Source organism: Mauremys mutica, chromosome 2 (genome assembly GCF_020497125.1).
Source record: "Mauremys mutica isolate MM-2020 ecotype Southern chromosome 2, ASM2049712v1, whole genome shotgun sequence".
In the NCBI taxonomy this organism is placed as follows: domain Eukaryota; kingdom Metazoa; phylum Chordata; order Testudines; family Geoemydidae; genus Mauremys; species Mauremys mutica.
Window position 1 is genome coordinate 242,229,100 of NC_059073.1, and position 18,039 is coordinate 242,247,138.

At 41.7% G+C, this 18,039-nt stretch overlaps 1 long non-coding RNA gene across 2 annotated transcripts in view; it reads right to left on the reverse strand.

The window, feature by feature from the left end:
- LOC123365038 overlaps positions 1 to 18,039 on the reverse strand; it is a 205,904-nt gene that overhangs the window by 19,520 nt on the left and 168,345 nt on the right. The window contains exons 1-3 of one of the 2 annotated variants that reach the window (XR_006577403.1): positions 7,103 to 7,322; positions 6,722 to 6,762; positions 6,038 to 6,172 (exon numbers count right to left, since the gene is read on the reverse strand). This is a non-coding gene — a long non-coding RNA (uncharacterized LOC123365038). Of the gene's footprint in view, positions 1 to 6,037; positions 6,173 to 6,721; positions 6,763 to 7,102; positions 7,323 to 18,039 lie in introns of those variants that run through there. The other variant, XR_006577402.1, reaches the window with a different exon arrangement.

Below are 18,039 nucleotides of genomic sequence, written 5' to 3' on the forward strand. Positions count from 1 at the left end.
TTTACTAAGCTGTTTCAAACTTACAAATCAGTTTTGGTCAAAGAAAATACTGTCCAAGTATTACTGTATATCAGGTGAGGAAACTCTTATTCCAACTGTCTATGGCCCTGATCTAGAAAACCACTTACTTGAGTTCACTTCTATTCAGGAAAACACATACAGTACTTACTTTAATAGGGATGGAGTTAAGCATGTGTTTTAAGCCCCTTTTTTTTTGTATTGGAATGCTTTTCTGAATCAGGGCCCACGCTCTCAGCCTAGTCCATTGTTGAGAAATTTGGGTAAAGTTGGATGAATACTGCAAAATTTATTCTGCACATATGCTTACAAACATTTTTAAAGGGCTCACTTTGACTCTCTTTTTACCTCTTTTCCAGCCTATGCGTTTATAGTTAGGAATGTTCACTTAAAATTGATATTTTTGCAAATATTGCAGAATATTCATGAAAATTAAATTCAAATTCATAATGGTAAGTATCTGTCCTAGAAACCGGATTCTAAAATCTGAACTCATCCTATCACGAAATAGAGCAAGCTGAATACTGAAAATTCATAATGAACTGCTTTCAAATAATCTGCAGATTGAGAATTATTTGCAGAAAATATTTGGAAAAATATAGTGAATAAAAAAAAAAGAAAGACAATCACAGTCCCTCTGTAGTCAATTCACAAACAGAAAAAAGATGGTGTTTCATCGGCTAAGTTAGTTGTTCTGAATTGCTAGCCTAACTGTACATCTGACATTTTAAAAGAATTCTGACTGGTGGCAACAAATACTGTCCAAATTATTACCACAACTAGTACACACTTCATTTTAAATTCCTGGATAACAAATATTCTGTAGAGAGAATGGGACTTCTAGCCATCCAGTCAGGTAATGAGCTGTAGCTTCCAAGCTATTAATTCCAGCAACTTTCCAAAGAATTAGATAATAATAATACACAGCTTTTGTATAGCACTTTTAGTCAGTAGAGCTCAAAGTGCTTTATAAAGGAGGTCAGTATCATCATCCCCACTTTAGAGATGGGAAAACTGAGGCACAGAGGCGGGATGTGACTTATCCAAGGTCACTCAGAAGACAGTAGTAAGCAATGTATGAAAAGAGGTTGGTTTTAATTTTGGCATCTTAACTAGTGATATTAGATTTGTTCTGCTACCCTTAGTTCAGTAACGTTAAAATACAAAGGAAAAACTCTTCCCAGCGCTAATGTCAGTTCCATCTTGATTATTACTTATGTAGTGAATGAGAGAGGGTATGCCAGTTTTTCAGCGCCCCTTAAAAGCAATCCTGCAGCCTTAGCACACCTTATCCCAGAGGTAGGGTGACCAGATGTTCCATTTTTAAAGGGACAGTCCCATTTTTTGGGACTTTTTCTTATATAGGCGCCTATTATCCCCCACCCCTGTCCCGTTTTTTCAAAGTTGCTATCTGGTAACCCTACCCAGAGGAGTCCCTAAGAAAAGGCATGACTGAGACAGACACCTGCCTAGAGTTTGGTGTGTTCATGACTTGTGAGATGCCACAAGAATCAGTGATAGGACCAGGCTCATTTACATCTGGCCTGGAAGAGGGAACTAACAGCATGTTTATGAAATTCACAGATAATAAACTGGTGTGTGTGGGGGGGGGGGCGGGGGCGGCGGTAGTTACCAAGAACAGTAATGGCAGAGAAATAATACCAAGGGGTTCAGAGAGAGATTAGAAATTAAAAGCTTGATCCCACAAAAATTTACAGATGGGTAATTCTAATCACCTGAGTTATTATATTGGAGGCATTGGGCAAATTCGTGTGAGCAAAGTTACTCACTATATGTGTCTCTTAAAAAAATCCACACTACTACATCTAGAGGAAAACTGTCAAACACAGTTTATCAGTCCAAGGGAGAAATCTGTAATGGCAAAAGAGCTCTAGGGTGATAATGGATAGCAAATTAAATCCACATTTTCAATAGCATCAGGCACAAACAAAAGCCAGTGCAGTTTTGGGACTGACATAGAGGGATCATAGAAGCAGTGAGATTACAGCCCCACCTCTGCCTCACCTTTCTGGTGAGAGCATGCATGGAGTGCTGCAAACCTGGATACCTCTTAACAGAAGCTGAAGGCAGTTTAGAGGAGAGAAACTGAAATGATTAAGGGGTTGAAGGAATTAAGAGGAACAATTAACAAATTCATGGTGAGATTATAACTCCCAGGCCACGTTCACACAAGCTCCTAGGTAGTAGCTCAAGGTAAAGGAAGAAGGGAGAGAAGTCTCCACAGGGTTGTTACTCACCCTCCTTTGCAGGTGGGAAGGCAAGAGGGCGGGGCAGAGCATTAGCCTCCCTCCTCCAACATACCAGCCAGTACAGCTGAACTTCTGTGCAGGGGGAGAGCACTCTATGCCAGCCATAGGGCTCACTTCTTGCTCTTTTCCCCTGCCGCCCAGAGCAAGGAGTGGGGTTGGGGGAACCAGGAATCAGACTCTGACTCTCAGCATCACAGTCTGATTCTGGGCTGGCTCCTGAACAAGCACAGCTGTCTATTGCCCATTCCTCAGGGCCTATGGCAATGCCACAATTGAGCGCATGGTTTGGATGATAGCTTGGCGAAGTGCTGAGTGTTTGGGGAACACGACAGCCATCTGCAAATACAACCAGGGTATAGACACCATACGCGGAAAGTAATTGGGTGCAGCACAAGGGGTGTCACTGGGAGCACTGGAATTAAATTAAGAGAAGAAAAATATATTCTAAACATCAGGAAAAACTTCCTGACAGCGTGCACAGGTAAGCAAATCTCACACAGGGTTTTAAGAGGTTGACTCAAATATGGGGCTTCTATTTGCACTTTGGAGGAAATAGTGCCACTTGCTAAAATGTATTCTTTGGTTTAGTCATATCTCAGGAGTTAATAGTGAATTAATCATCTGTACACCAGGGAAGAGTGGTTCAATCAATATCCAAAGTATAAGCTCCACTAAGGCAACACATTTGTAAGTACATCTTGAATAAAACTCCTTCATGCACTGAGTCATTTTTCTTAAAACATTAAACCAATAAGCATTAGAATGTGTTTGGAGTAAGGGTGATCTCAGCAACCCTTCTGACTGGTCTAACCAAAGTGTGCCCATCTATACATCCACAGCTATGCAATAAGCACATCTAATGCATTATTAACACAAAGTGAAAATAATAATGGATCAAGGATTAATCTTTCATGAGCAATATGAAGCTCTGGTGCTGCGCCTACAAAAGAAACAACTGAATTTATCTAAAGAGAGAGAGAAATTTTCTTCTAAAGCAAATTAAATTAGGAAAAATCTACAGTGAAATTCCAAACCATTTCGCCATAAGATTAAATGCTTCAAATGATATAAAATGGAGATGACTTTTCCAAGGTATAAGTAATTGATACATTGTAATCCAGGAGTCTGTGGATCTCAAAGGTGTGTTCTGAGTCAAAAGATCCTCTTTAGATTCAATTTGTACTTTGTGACATGAGGTTTTCTGTTTGTTTCTTTCAATAACTGGCTAGTTGAGGTATCACTTTTCCAAGAGCGTTAGCTGGAGTTAGTATCAGAGACTGAGAGTAACATCACCACTTCTGCTTGTAATATATAGATTGCTTTTCATTTTCAAACCACTTTGCAATCATATGGGGCCATTTCATCCCTCAGTTAACTCCACCAAAGTCACTGGAGTTACACTAGGAATCAAGTTAGCCTATGAACTATAAAATATTTTCCACTGTTTTCCCCTCCGAAAACACTTCCAAGTAAACTGTATTACAGTCTATTCCATGTGCTATAGTAACCAAAAATAAGAAAGAATCATTAATGTAAAACAATCAGTAGGCAAGTGCATTACAATGCAGACACAATATTGCTACAATATTTTAAAACAATCTGGGGCCAAATTGTCTCCTCTACCTCCACTTCATATAGAATCATCCTCTTCTTGACCCAGTAGGGACTTTCTGGCCATGTCTGAATTAATATGGGTTGATTCCTCTTAGAATTCTATAAACTTTTTTTAAAAAATTCCCCGGATTTACATTGACCTTAAATAAAATCTATGAGCGTCACTGACAAGCTAAGCCTAGAAAAAAAGATTTCTGAGAGGCTAATGGTTCCATAGATTAGGAACCCCCCCTTACAAATTAGAAGGACTATCCTAGAGACAAAGGAGGGAAAAGAACAGTTGTTTGGGATGAGTAAAGGAGCAACAGGGAGCTAGATAGGAGGAAGAGAATTTGTTCTAAGTTACAGCACCTTAGACAGCTCAAAATTACTGTATAAAATGTAAGAGATGTACACTGGGAGAAAAGTAAGAATGTCCAGAGCTTAGAACAAGAGAAAATAGTCGTTCTAAGCTAGGTTTAATGAAGATATGTCTTTGGCATAGTGTGGTGGAAGAAAATAGATCTGAAATCCAAACCTTACTGTGCCAAAAAATACACATATCAGAACCAAATTGCTTGAATAACTTATTGTATTTTATTACAAATTTTTAATTAAGTACCACACATATGACCTCAATAGGAGTTGTGCCTAACGACTGATCAGAGATTTAGGATGGGAGCACAGCATCTGAAAAACCAGAGATTATTATTGTAAGCATAAGAGCAACACTTCCTGGATGGTTCATTTAACTCTATTTGACAAATGCTGTGGGGCAGTATTAGGCTCAAATCCTGCAAAGATTTATTCTCATGCTTAACTTTAAACACATTCTTAAACTTTGCAAGACCATCAGGGCATTAAACAGTCTCTTCTCTGTAACACACGCTTTCAGCAAAATTGTGTCTGGCCTGCATAGGTGCACAAAGATGGGGCTGAAATTGTTTTCTGCAAGGGTCTCTCCCATCAAGAAATAAGTAACCATTTAAACTGCAATGATATTTAAAATAGGGAGGGGGGAAGTTGTACAAAACCTAATGTTAATGGAAATGTTTGCAGGCAGTATTTTAAAATTTTCAACACTGGGGCTCTAGCTATCTTTTTTAACAGTTAAGTACAATAACCAATTATGGCTACATATTCTTACATACAGAGGTATTATATGTGGTTGCTGCTGCTCTCATTTGTCTGTGAACCCTCAGTGAAACTAACTAAACAGAGCTGTGTAGTTCCATTACCCAAACTGAATGAAGTACAAAAAGTAAACGGAGGAAAATAAATTATAGTTTCAAAATTCTTTCAGTTTTAATAATTTAGGCTGCTATTAGTAACAGAGGGAAGGACCAAAAGTTAAAAGATCCTTAGCCTGACAGTGTCCTTTCTAATTGCATTTTCAAGTCCATGGTTGGCTTCATTATTGTTATGCCGTGAAAAGCCTGGTTTGCCAAATGAAGGTTAAACAGTCTGACGGGTGATACAATACCCTCATGTCTCCTCCTCTTTCAGCAATCAGATGGTCATACACCAGTGCTGGTGCCTGGATTGTGGCTCCTTCTTCTTACATGCTACTTACAAAGTTTGACTTATTTTTAATGTTGCCTTTGTAAAAATGTCTACCTGATTCTATGGCCCCATGATCATGGTGTCTGAGCACTTGGCCATCTTTAATGTGTTTTCCCCATTTGATACAGAGGTTCAGAGAGACTAGAAGTAAAAGTCACAAAAGCACCTATGTGACTTAGGAGCCTAATTCCTACTTTGAAAAGTCGAACTGAAAACCAAAGGGACTTAGATTCCTAAGTTATACCGATTCTTTTGAAAATTCACAAAGATATTTCAGTGCCTAGCTCCCACTGATTTCAATAAGAGTTTGGTGCCTAAGTACCTTTGTGAATCCCACTCTAAGTGACTTGCCCCACACAGGGAGCCTGTGGCAGAGCAGGAAGGATAGTGCCCCAGCTACTGAACTATCCTTCTTTTCATATATATTACTAACACCAAGAGAAAAATTAATATAAACATAACTGGGTCTGCAGGGAACTTGCAACTTGAAAAAGAATAAGACTATTGATTAGTGCCAAAAATACGATTAAATAAATCAGCACTTCTGAATATCAGAAGCTGGGAGGAGAGAGAGAGAAGAAAAATATTGTTACCTATTCAGAACTAGCTGAGTTTTAGGAGAGAGACTAGGGGCTTGATTGTTCATCAGTTATTCTGAAATGTGCAAGGAATGTAGGATCCAAGTCTGTGTTCTGGTCTCCCTTCCATGCCTTGAACTCCCATTATTACTGAAAAGACAAGAATGCAGACAAAACACATTGATTCACACACCACAAATATTATCTTGCTTTTTCCCCCCACCTCCATGAAGTTCAAAAGTTCCTCTTCAACTGTTCAAAACCATCTTTGTTGAAGCTTGCCAATGGGTTTAAAACACATAAGGTAAATAGTGAAATGTTAAAATTGCTCTTTCTATGATGGTCACTTCCATGCTGATTAGAGATGCTTAAAATAGAAAAATGCAAGTCATCAACACTGAATTGGAAAGAAAAATAACCAGCGCTATTAATTGCTGCAAAGGAACTAGTAGGTGGAAGCCTAGAATCATGGCCTTCTTCATTTCATTTTTTCAGACATGATGCTTAATAAGATCTGCTTGGGACCTGAACTACCTGGGTTGCAGAACTCACACTTCAGATACATCTACCATGCTAGCTATATAATAAATGACCACATGACTAAATCTTGTGATAACCAGCTATCCATATTGCTACCTAACCTGAAAACAGAAGCAGTCTGCACAGCATAAGACTAAACTACAGACTTTAGTTGCTCACCTCTGTTCAGTTTAACCTCCCCTTCAGTCAAAGGCACGTAGCTGTAAGATACTTAAAATTAAACTCAACCATCATGACAGCATAAATCTTTCCCCATCTCCCTGTTGAAAAAGGCTTTTCTAATTTACCTAAACTTGCCCACAGTTTCTGCATTGCTTTACAGTATGAAATCAGGAACTGATTTCATTAGATTCTTCCCGTTCCCTTACTCCCATTTCCTCCTCCCCCTCTTCACAAAGAGAGAGAGAGAGTGAGAGAAAGAGAGAGAGAGAAATGTGCACTGGGCAATTCACAATAATTAAAAAAGACTTAGGAATCAGAAGCATAACATTTCCCCCCAGTTAACTTTATGACTTTATACTTTACTGAGCAGAAAAATACCTCCTGAAATTCAGCCAACATTTGCAATCTTAACTCATGATCACAGCCAGTTTTGCTTAAACTGTTCTAACTGCAAGTTTTTCCTCTGGGTTTTAAGAAAAAAAGTCATCTATTATCTGCTTGTTGCCTTAAACCTTAAATTTGCTGAGCTGATGAGTTCCCTTACACCAAAAAATACCAAATCACTTATAAAACACTTCCAGCTTCATCATCTGAGTGAAGATATGACAAGGCTGTTTATCAGTAGGTAATAAGACAGATAATTTAACTGTACAAGCTCTAATTGGTCTAATTCACTAACTGACCTCTCTCCACTTGATTCACTAGTACAATTGAGCTCTGATAAAGCCTTTAATTGTAAATTGCACACAGCTGTGAGCTGCTTCGCACGCTGGCACAAAAACACTATCATCGACTGTTTCATCTCTGCGACCTGCTAATTTGGAGCATATGTAACTGTTTTTAATGCTGAAGGCTTGACATACCACAAACAGCAGATGTTGCAGCTGCCCCTGAGACGCTTTATTTAATTCAATTACGTCTTTTGGAGATATGTAAAAAAGCTAGGCGAGATGAGAGAGGGCAGGAGAATGTTAAAAATGGAGCCCCTGGTTGAGGCCCAGGTGGCTCGATAGGCAAATGATTGGGTGAATGTCTAAATGATCTTTTTAATTGAGTAGACTGACGGCTAATCAGGGTCATGAAGTGTTATCACACTGATGAGCTGAGTGGAGCCCTGGGCTGCTCTGCAATTAATGCTGCTTTTGTGAAAGGAGAAAAAAGAAAGATAATGTATACCATCTGGCAATTGTTTATGATAAAAGCAGCAGTTTGCTACAAATTCAAGTTAAATGCTATTCATAACATTATTTCTGCTGCTACTGAGGGCAAGGACACGGATCCCAGGCCTTTGTCTGACTTTCTCATTCTCTTTCAACAAGCAAAACATTCATTTGCTTCCACGTGTGGTATTATTAATTACTTGGCTGCTTACTAATGGACGGCCCAAACGATACTCTCTTTGATATGCCACTAAGAAGTCCCGCAATATACTTCTTGGATGCACACTCAGCCTTCATGCCAAAGCATCAGATTACAAGCAAACAAAGCAAGGGCTAAGCTCACCACAAAAAGCCAGAGAAAACAAATCATTCCCCCCCACCCCCATTTCATTTCAAAGAGCTTGTCTCTTTGGCAGATATGGGTAAAGAATCAGAAAAGAGCTTATTTTTGAGAAGGGGAGGCATTAAAAGCTGTGACAGCAAACGCCTTTGCAGAGTGTTTTACTGTTGGCACAAGGAGACCAGCTTGTGCAAATCTCAAAGCAGTTCCGGAGAATCACTCAACCAATGATCAAGAATGTTCCTGGGACTTGCCTCCTTAGAATCGTGCAGGGAAGTTGACAGGCCTTAATAATGACATAACATTGAATTGAAAACTAACGTGACTGCAGGTGGAATAATATGCTACTGGTATGTGTGAGAACCTGTCAGCTGCGCATCCAACTTTGAATCCAGGGTAAATTGGAAATGAGAATCCTGGTGAGATGAAAATAATGGCAGACAGAAGAATATAAAAGAATGTACCATAATGATTCTCCTAGCCATACAGAGTCAAGAACACTTAGACAATTGTAAAAGCGGCAAAGAGTTCTGTGGCACCTTATAGACTAACAAACATATTGGAGCATGAGCTTTCATGGGTGAATACCCACTTCGTTGGATGCACGTATTCACCCACGAAAGCTCATGCTCCAATACATCTGTTAGTCTGTAAGGTGCCACAGGACTCTTTGCTGCTTTTACAGATCCAGACTAACACGGCTACCCCTCTGATACTTAAACAATTGTCTGTTTAAAATGTTAGCAGGAACATGGTCCTTCAAAGCACCACATCGGGAGTTCAAAAGTAAAGCAACAGCACAGCAACTGGTCTAGTGGTGAGTGCTCAGAACGGAGAGTTAGGTGAGTTGGGCTCTATTTCCTACTCTGCCACTGGCACATTGTGTGACAAAGTCACTTAACCACATTGGCCAAGTCACTTAACCTCTCTCTCTGGTTATATATCTATAAACATTAGAAATAACAGTACTGCGACCTAAAACTACTTCAATATCCAGCGCATGTCAATGAATACATGTCTCTCGTTTCTCCATGAGGCACACTAGCAGTTGCTATGAAGGGTCCTTTCTCCCTTGCAAAATATGCCTTTAAAAAGAAGGACTATGTTAACATGAAGTAGGTAGTTTTTAGTTTGTGCCTGCAGCATCCACACGAGGGAATTACAGTGCAGCACACTAGTGCAGGGTATAGTGCAGGGGCTGTGTAGATGAGCTCCAGAACAAGATTGCAAGAACCTCTATAATGGAAAATGTTCTAAATGTAGAACTCACTATCATATAATTATAAACATTTTACAGATGGGTGAATTTAGGAACAGGGGCTATGGCTTCAACTATGTCTACATCTAAGCTGGGAGGTATGATTCCCAGCTCACGATGTACCCACACTAGCTGTGCTCACGCTAGCACACTAAAAATAGCATTGTGGAAGAGTGGCAGCTTAGGCTAGCACCTGAGTATGTACTTTGGATGTCCAGGTGGGTTTGCACTCTGGCAGCTAGCCAGAGCCACCACTGTGCTACCCCAGCCACACAGCTATTTTTCATGTGCTAGCTCCAGCAGAGCTAATGCCGGGACATCTATGCAAGCTGGGAATCGCACATCCCAGCTAAAATGTAGATATACCCTCAGATCAGAAGTACGGATGCAGTGCTAGACCAGTAAATGCCTTAAAAATAGGATAGCAGTAGAGATCAGGGGAGGTGAGTTATATGGGCCCGTGGTGCCCATGCTCCAGCAAATTCAGGGCATGGGGGCCCAGCTCTACCAATGTTTGGGGCTGGGTCTCTCCCACAGTCCCACCTGCTGCCCCATGCGCCTACCCTAGAGCGTCCCTGCCTGTGCCCTGGGCGGCTGCCCTGCCACACCGTGCTGCACTCCCTCCCTGGCGGCTGCCGGCTACAAAAAGGAGTGGTACACATGTGATGGCAGCCCCCCCCCCCCCGCCCTCCCCAGCACCCAGCACAGGGGAAGCGAAGGGGCTTCCTGGACCTGAGAGGGGCCCGGCCCCTAGGAGCACATGCAGTCATGGTGCAGGGTGAGTGTGCTGCTGGCAGGGAGAGGGGGGCCCCTCCCCCGGAGCTCGCTGCTGCTGGTGGGGAGAGGACTGGCGGGACTGTGGAGTTCTCCTTTCTCATCCCAGCCCCAGGGCATCCTGCCTGTACCCCAAACTCTTTATCCCCAGCCCTGCCCACCCCAGAGCCCACACCCCCAGCCAGAGCCCTCACCTTGCTGCACCCCAACCCTCTGCCCCAGCCCTGAGCCCCCTCCCACACTCCAAACCCCTCATCCCCGGCCCCACCCCAGAGCCCACATCCCCAGCCAGAGCCCTCATCCCTCCCCTGGTAGAGGTCATGGCTCTGAAAGAAACCCTAAGAGAGAGGGTTGTAAGAACTGAATGTGAGATTGGCAGCTGTCTTTAATCTTTTTGGTTTCTTACAGGAGCTCTTGTCCTTAACAGTTTTTTCAATGAGGGAAGATGTTGGGGAGTACCAACCATTGTGCTATATACCTTGTTTGCCTCGGGCTGAGCTTAAGTAATGACATTGTGTACATTTCAAGAAGTGTGTTTTGCACCCCTTGGTCCTTCACCGGAGCTGGGTGGCATAACAGTGGAAGCTTTTCCTGCTGGCATCACGGAGGGGTGGCTAGGCCAAATCTGAGTGGCACTGAGTAACACTATTCAAATTTGGGTAGCTAGGCAGGTAACTTGGGCCGCCTAGTTAGCAAAATTCAAGTTCATAGAGTCATAGAATATCAGGGTTTGAAGGGACCTCAGGAGGTCATCTAGTCCAACCCCCTGCTCAAAGCAGGACCAATCCCCAACTTAAACATCCCAGCCAGGGCTTTGTCAAGCCTGACCTTAAAAAACTCTAAGGAAGGAGATTTCACCACCTCCCCAGGTAACCCATTCCAGTGCTTCACCACCCTCCTAGTGAAAAAGTTTTTCCTAATATCCAACCTAATCCCCGCCTCTCTGCAACTTGAGACCATTACTCCTTGTTCTGTCATCTGGTACTACTGAGAACAGCCTAGATCCTCTTTGGAACCCCCTTTCACGTAGTTGAAAGCAGCTATCAAATCCCTCCTCATTCTTCTCTTCTGCAGATTAAACAATCCCAGTTCCCTCAGCCTCTTCTCATAAGTCATGTGCTCCAGCCCCCTAATCATTTTTGTTGCCCTCTGCGGGACTCTTTCCAATTTTTCCACATCCTTCTTGTAGTGTGGGACTCAAAACTGGACACAGTACTCCAGATGAGGCCTCACCAATGTCAAATAGAGGGGAATGATCACGTCCCTTGATCTGCTGGCAATGCCCCTACTTATACAGCCTAAAATGCCGTTAGCCTTCTTGGCAACAATGGCACACTGTTGACTCATATCCACCTTCTCATCCACTGTAACCCCTAGGTCCTTTTCTGCAGAACTGCTGCTAGCCATTCAGTCCCTAATCTGTAGTAGTGCATGGGATTCGTCCGTCCTAAGTGCAGGACTCTGCACTTGTTCTTGTTGAACCTCATCAGATTTCTTTTGGCCCAATCCTCTCATTTATCTAGGTCACTCTGTATCCTATCACTACCCTCCAGCATATCTACCACTTCTCCCAGTTTAGTGTCATCTGCAAACTTGCTGAGGGTGCAGTCCACACGATCCTCCAGATCATTAATGAAGATATTGAACAAAATTGGCCCCAGGACTGACCCTTGGGGCACTCTGCATGATACTGGCTGCCAACTAGACATAAAGCCATTGATCACTACCCGTTGAGCCCAATGATCTAGCCAGTTTTCTATCCACCTTATAGTCCATTCATCCAGCCCCTACTTCTTTAACTTGCCGGCAAGAACACTGTGGGAGACCATATCAAAAGCTTTGCTAAAGTCAAGGAATAACACGTCCACTGCTTTCCCCTCATCCACAGAGCCAGTTATCTCATCATAGAAGGCAATCAGGTTAGTCAGGCATAACTTGCCCTTGGTGAATCCATGCTGACTGTTCCTGATCACTTTCCTCTCTTCTAAGGGCTTCAGAATTGATTCCTTGAGGACCTGCTCCATGATTTTTCCAGGGACTGAGGTGAGACTGACTGGCCTGTAATTCCCTGGATCCTCCTCCTTCTGTTTTTTAAAGATGGGCACTACATTAGCCCTTTTCCAGTCATCTGGGACCTGCCCCGATCACCATGAGTTTTCAAAGATAATGGCCAATGGCTCTGCAATCACAAAGTTGTGTCTTTGGTTTTGTTGAACCGTTCTCTAGTGACATTGACTTTCTCATCAGCAGCCGAAGAAGTGTCAGTATTGTCCTCACTCCCAGACCTCTGGCAACTTTTGTTAGTATTGTAGAATCCAGGAATTCTAGAGCAGCCAAAATGTTAATGACTTCTGTCAGTAGTACAGGGCCACTCTCTGATCCCAGTTACACCTGATGTAAGACCATCAAAGTGAAGAGAATGATCACAGATCCCAGTGCCACAGAGATCAGAATGTGGTAATTTGGTCATTCCATGCTGGTTCTAATTAAGTTTGGTCCAGGCTCGTATCTCAAGAGCTGTGGGCAACAGAGCTGAACTATAAGAAATACCCTTATAAAAAAACAATACACCAGCAATACAGTAATTGCTCACAGCACTGCAGCATCACTGTTGAACAGGGTAGCGTAGTTGGCCATAACAGTAGAATACTGCCCTTCTTCAGTCTTAAGTAAGTGCAGAAAAACAAAATAGTGGACAAATTGCAGGGAAAAATATTGTGTTGTGAATTTTGCTAGAAAGGCATGCCTGCTGAGTATATTTTGACAGCATCAATAAGTTATCACGTATCATACCAGGCTGCTACTCTTGTTAAGACACAGATACAGATAGAAACCTCTCTACTAACACCGTGCTTTATGAGATAACTCAAAAATAATACTTAGATACTCTTTGTGGCTCTTTGAAATCAGTGTATTAAGCTGAGAATTATATATGAATGCTGTTTTACTTTAGTTTAATAAAAATATCTCACTTTCTCTGACTAGTATTAGGTACAATAAAAAAGAAAGACTCAGAGATTTAATTTGCTGTTTTATTTTTCTTCCACAATTCCATAATCACAAAGTTCCTTATTCCGTATCTCATTTTTCAAACACAGAATGTTGTAAAAGATACCAAAAAACATTTATGGTTGTACCCCTATTCATTTTCTCAAGTGTAGGAGGGGTCCTGTATATCATCTACATATTATGAGACATTGTATGAACTGGACTGGTTGAACATGGCCATTGTGTGACAGATTGCTCTCATGACAACACAAATTGCTATCACTTTAAGAATGTCGTTGCAGACATACCCCTACCGCACAAGCTCATAGCTACCACCTTGCAATCGCTTAGGCCTAGAAGGGTGCTAGGGAATTTCTCGTTAAAGCAATTAAAGCTCTATTCCTTATACAAATACACATCTGAGCACAGACTCGTGCAATTTTAAGACTCCCCCCCACACCTCCATTAGGACACGCAAATGGCTTTTAGGAACTTTTGTTGTTTTTTGCAAAGGCAGGTTTACAATGTAGTGAATGACCAGTAGCTGTCATTTTGGAAATGTTCCTGGGAATTGCATTCCACCAACTGCTTTTAAAGCTCTCTTTTCTTATCCACGTACCTTTGAAATGTTGGTGATATGATCATTTCTGTAAAAATTTGGCACTTTCTGTCTTGTCTGCTAGCCAATTAAAAATAAATCAAAACAAGGATGTGAGGAATTGCGTACAATTTTCCCTCCACTGAGAATTCCATATTGTGTCAATTCTGCCACTGAGGCATGAATCCAGTGCTGAGAGAGCATTCTTCCCGTCAGAGGCCTATCATACTCACCAATAAGATATTGGTTTTGTTCCAATGAGGAATAAAATAAAACTGCGACCTCTCAACATTTTTTGCAAAAATCGGAGAGAGAGAGAGCGCGCACGTGTGCATCCAACACAGCAGATAAGCCAACTGCTGCTATTTAGAGCACTAGCTGGGGGTGGGGGAAACCCAGTTTCTAGCCCCTGCTCTGCAAAATTCAGAAATGTTCCATTTTGGTGGTCAGGGCACTGGCTTGGGATATGGGAGACCCGGCTTCAAATCCCTGCTCCAAATCAGGTAGAGCAATAACTCGAACCTGAATTTGCCAGATGAATGCCTTAACCACTAGGCTGTTCTGGGACCTGGTCTGTCTCTCCCCACCCAGTCGTGGACCTGAGAAACCTTCCCAATGGAAATCACCATCCTGACTTTTATCAGAGTTCAGTTGGTCTCACCTAAGAAACTATCATCTCTTAGCTTGCTTTCTGAACTCTGTTACATCTTCCCACTTTCTTCTTTTTGCAGCAACAAAGTACTACTAAATACAATAACAGCAGCCCAGAGTGTCCCACTGCCCCTTGACACTGGAAGGAATGGAGCCACTAGATCTCTGGTTCATACCCAGCTCTGGTAGTGAGCAAAGTTACCACTGTCTGTTCACTGAGAAATCATGAATGCCCAGATCACAAAAACTGACTCTAGAGTTGGCACTTTTCAGTACTTTTGAGGGTAGTTTCAGCAGATGCACAAAGGATTTCATGGGCACAGAGAAAGGTCTACTACCCTCTAGACATGATCTCACCAGATCAGAGATGAGGCACACTGGCAGGGCAAGGTGGGTAGGCTTGCATGGCTCCCTCACTGTACCTGCTATGAAGATAAACAGAGGAATTTACTGTTTGACTGAGATTTTCAAAGGCTTCTTAGCAATTTGGATGTCCCCCTCCAAAAAAGAATGGAAATTGGGAATCCTAATCTGTAAAATAACTTTGAACATCTCAAGGTTCATGTTTTTCTATCCAGGGCCTTGAATTCACATTGGGGGAAAAAAGCCAACCATGTTCTACACTCCAGAGAACAGCTCTGAAATAAATCTAAGAACAAAACTATCCAAATGTAAACAACATGAAATAACTTGGGACGCTCTAACTGGCCACAGTTCTTGGAAACATGAATCTAATACAGTATATATAAACTCTGTCATAGTGACAAAAAACACCCACAGAGCAGGGAGTTTATATACTGCATTTGTGTTTTAAGTTTACACTAAAACCAAAGGGGAAGATTTTCAGTGGCACAAAGGGTATTTAAGTTCCCAACTCCCTTGAAAATTAATGGGAATTAGACACTCAGTGTAAAATTTTCAAAAGCACCTCAGTGACTTAGTAGCCTAAATCCCATTTTCAAAAGTGATTTAGGTACTTAGGAGACAAAGGCTATATCTAGACAATCTCTAAGTTTGGGCTACGGGGGTATAAATTACAGCATGCATTAGTGTGCTGTGCTGTAACTCCCCCATGTGGATGCTGCAGGTGTGAGCTAAAAGTACATAGTTCATTTTAACGTAAGCCTTTTTTAAAAGGACTATGTTAACGTGAAGTAGGTAGTTTTTAGTTTGCACCTGCAGCATCCACATGAGGGAGTTACAGTGCAGCACACTAGTGCAGGGTGTAATCCACTCCTCGTAGTCTGAACTGAGGGGCTGTGTAGATGAGCTCCAGAACAAGATTGCAAGAACCTCTATAATGGAAAATGTTCTGCATTCTAAATATAGGACTCACTATCATATAATTATAAACATTTTACAGATGGGTGAATTTAGGATCAGAAGTTTAATTACTAATATCAGGTATGTTGCATTACACCATTGATTTCAATGGAGTTACTTCTCATTTACACCAGTGTAACAAAGAAGAATCTACATTATTTGCCAAAGTCACTGTCTTCTGACTGCTTGTACACAATACATCACAGAAGGGTGGGAACAGAATCTAGGAGTCTTAACTCTCAGTCCATTTCTCTACCCACCAGATAACAATCCCTCCTCCTGACAGAACCAACATAAATCAATGTAGATTAAAAGTGGCCTACACAATTCAATGAATGACAACTGATATTTGAAGCTAGTGGGAGAGACAAGCACCAAATATTATGAGGTGGAAGAGTGTAGCATAAAAATACAAATTGTACAAATGTGCCTAATCAGATTCAGAGGGTATCCAAATGGATCATCTTAATGAGGATTTGATTTGGAGACCAAATTGATCCGAGCTAGCATAACTCCACTGAAGATATGCCAGGGATGTACCAGGCCCTTGATGTCTGTCCTTTTCCTATATCATTTTAGCACTGATTTGGCACATGTAACCAGGGTATTCTGTTTTGAGAGTTCTCTCATATGTTGCTGATGTGCTCTGATAGTTCATATAATTTCACATATCCTTTTGAGTGTTTTCAATTTGGAATTTTCTCTCCTTTACTGTCCAGTTTTCTAAAAGCCAGGTGTTTATAGCACAATGAAAAGCTGCTTATTTCCAGATATAAGCTAATGGACTCTGAGACTGATCCTTCTCTCATAAATTCATTTATGCCCGCCCTTCATTGGAGGTAGTCCTGATTTACACTGTCAGGACATCTGTTGCAGGCCCTGTATATTTAACACCCTGCCAGAATCCGATGATGATATAACACGGGATTGGCGAACCAACCTGGCTATAAGGTCTGACACAGACCTTCAGTCTAAACTTGAACCAAACATCTGGGGTTTTAAAACATTTGGGTAACTTTTAGCTTTGTATTTGCTTAGGTGCAATTAATGTTTCCAGACTGACATTGAAGTGGAAGTGGAAAATAAAGGGAAAATAAAGCTGAATTAAGCTCTGTTATCCTAGGGCACAGAGTCCCTATGGTGTTATCTTCCTGGAGTGGGATTGCAGCAGCACAAGGTCTTTGCACTCCCTGTTCAGGTGGGAACTTGAAGCCAATCAGCACAGCTTAAAAGTAAGTGTTACTGAAAGGAGAGGGGTGTGTGATCATGGTTCCTAAGGGATGCACCAAGTCCAAACATCTCCTGAGTTGCCTCCACTAGTAGGGAAGGCAGCAGTTTGAAAAACTGCCATTTGCTGGTGGAGTTTCCGGGGCTGATTTCCCCCAGGGCTCACTGGTATTGATGCAAGAAGTGTACTTTGCACCCATCTGCCAACAAGGGTGAATCAAGCCCCCAAACTGTTCTTATTCGGGCCAGGTGAAATAGGAAATACAGCAAATCACATACAAAATCCTGATCTGTGAGGTTTCCAGACCAAAGAGGGTTAAGTACATTTTCATTAAATATTTTTGAACCCATAACAACCAAACTTTTAATTATAAACAATTCCTTTCAGCCTCAGTGTAGATTTACCTCATTAGATTATAAAAATAGGGTTAAATACTGACGGCTGAATTCATCTGTAAGGATCCACGGCCTGCTACACTGCAAAAGGCCACAGAAAAAGCAGATCTCAGCTCTTCAGCAGCACAGCCTATTTGGCGAGATGTTGGCAGGTCCATGGAAACCTTTTTTCCCCTTGAGTGTATGGTAGATGTATTGATCTACAGAGGTGAGAGAGCTCATGCTAATGAACTCTCCACTTCATGCGGATCTTTATGCCTAATTCATCAGGCACTTTAAAGTGTGATCAGCTCATCAACAGCCACACACTGAATTTTTTAGCTCAAGGCTGGCATATGCTCTCCCCCCTGGATGGTTGTGGTTAAAGAAGCTTGAGTACATATTAATAAATGAAATGTAAAAAACACCTCAAACCCCTGGCTTCCTGCCCGCTAGACACTTCTTCCTCTATTGGTTTGGAGGACTCTCTGCCTTTGGTAGTTGAAAGGGACGTTGCCAATTTGCTTCTCCTCCCCCCCCCATTGTCTTATTTAAAATAATTCAATTTTATGACACACCAGACTTCAAATAAGATGCCACAAGTACAACACGGATACAGAC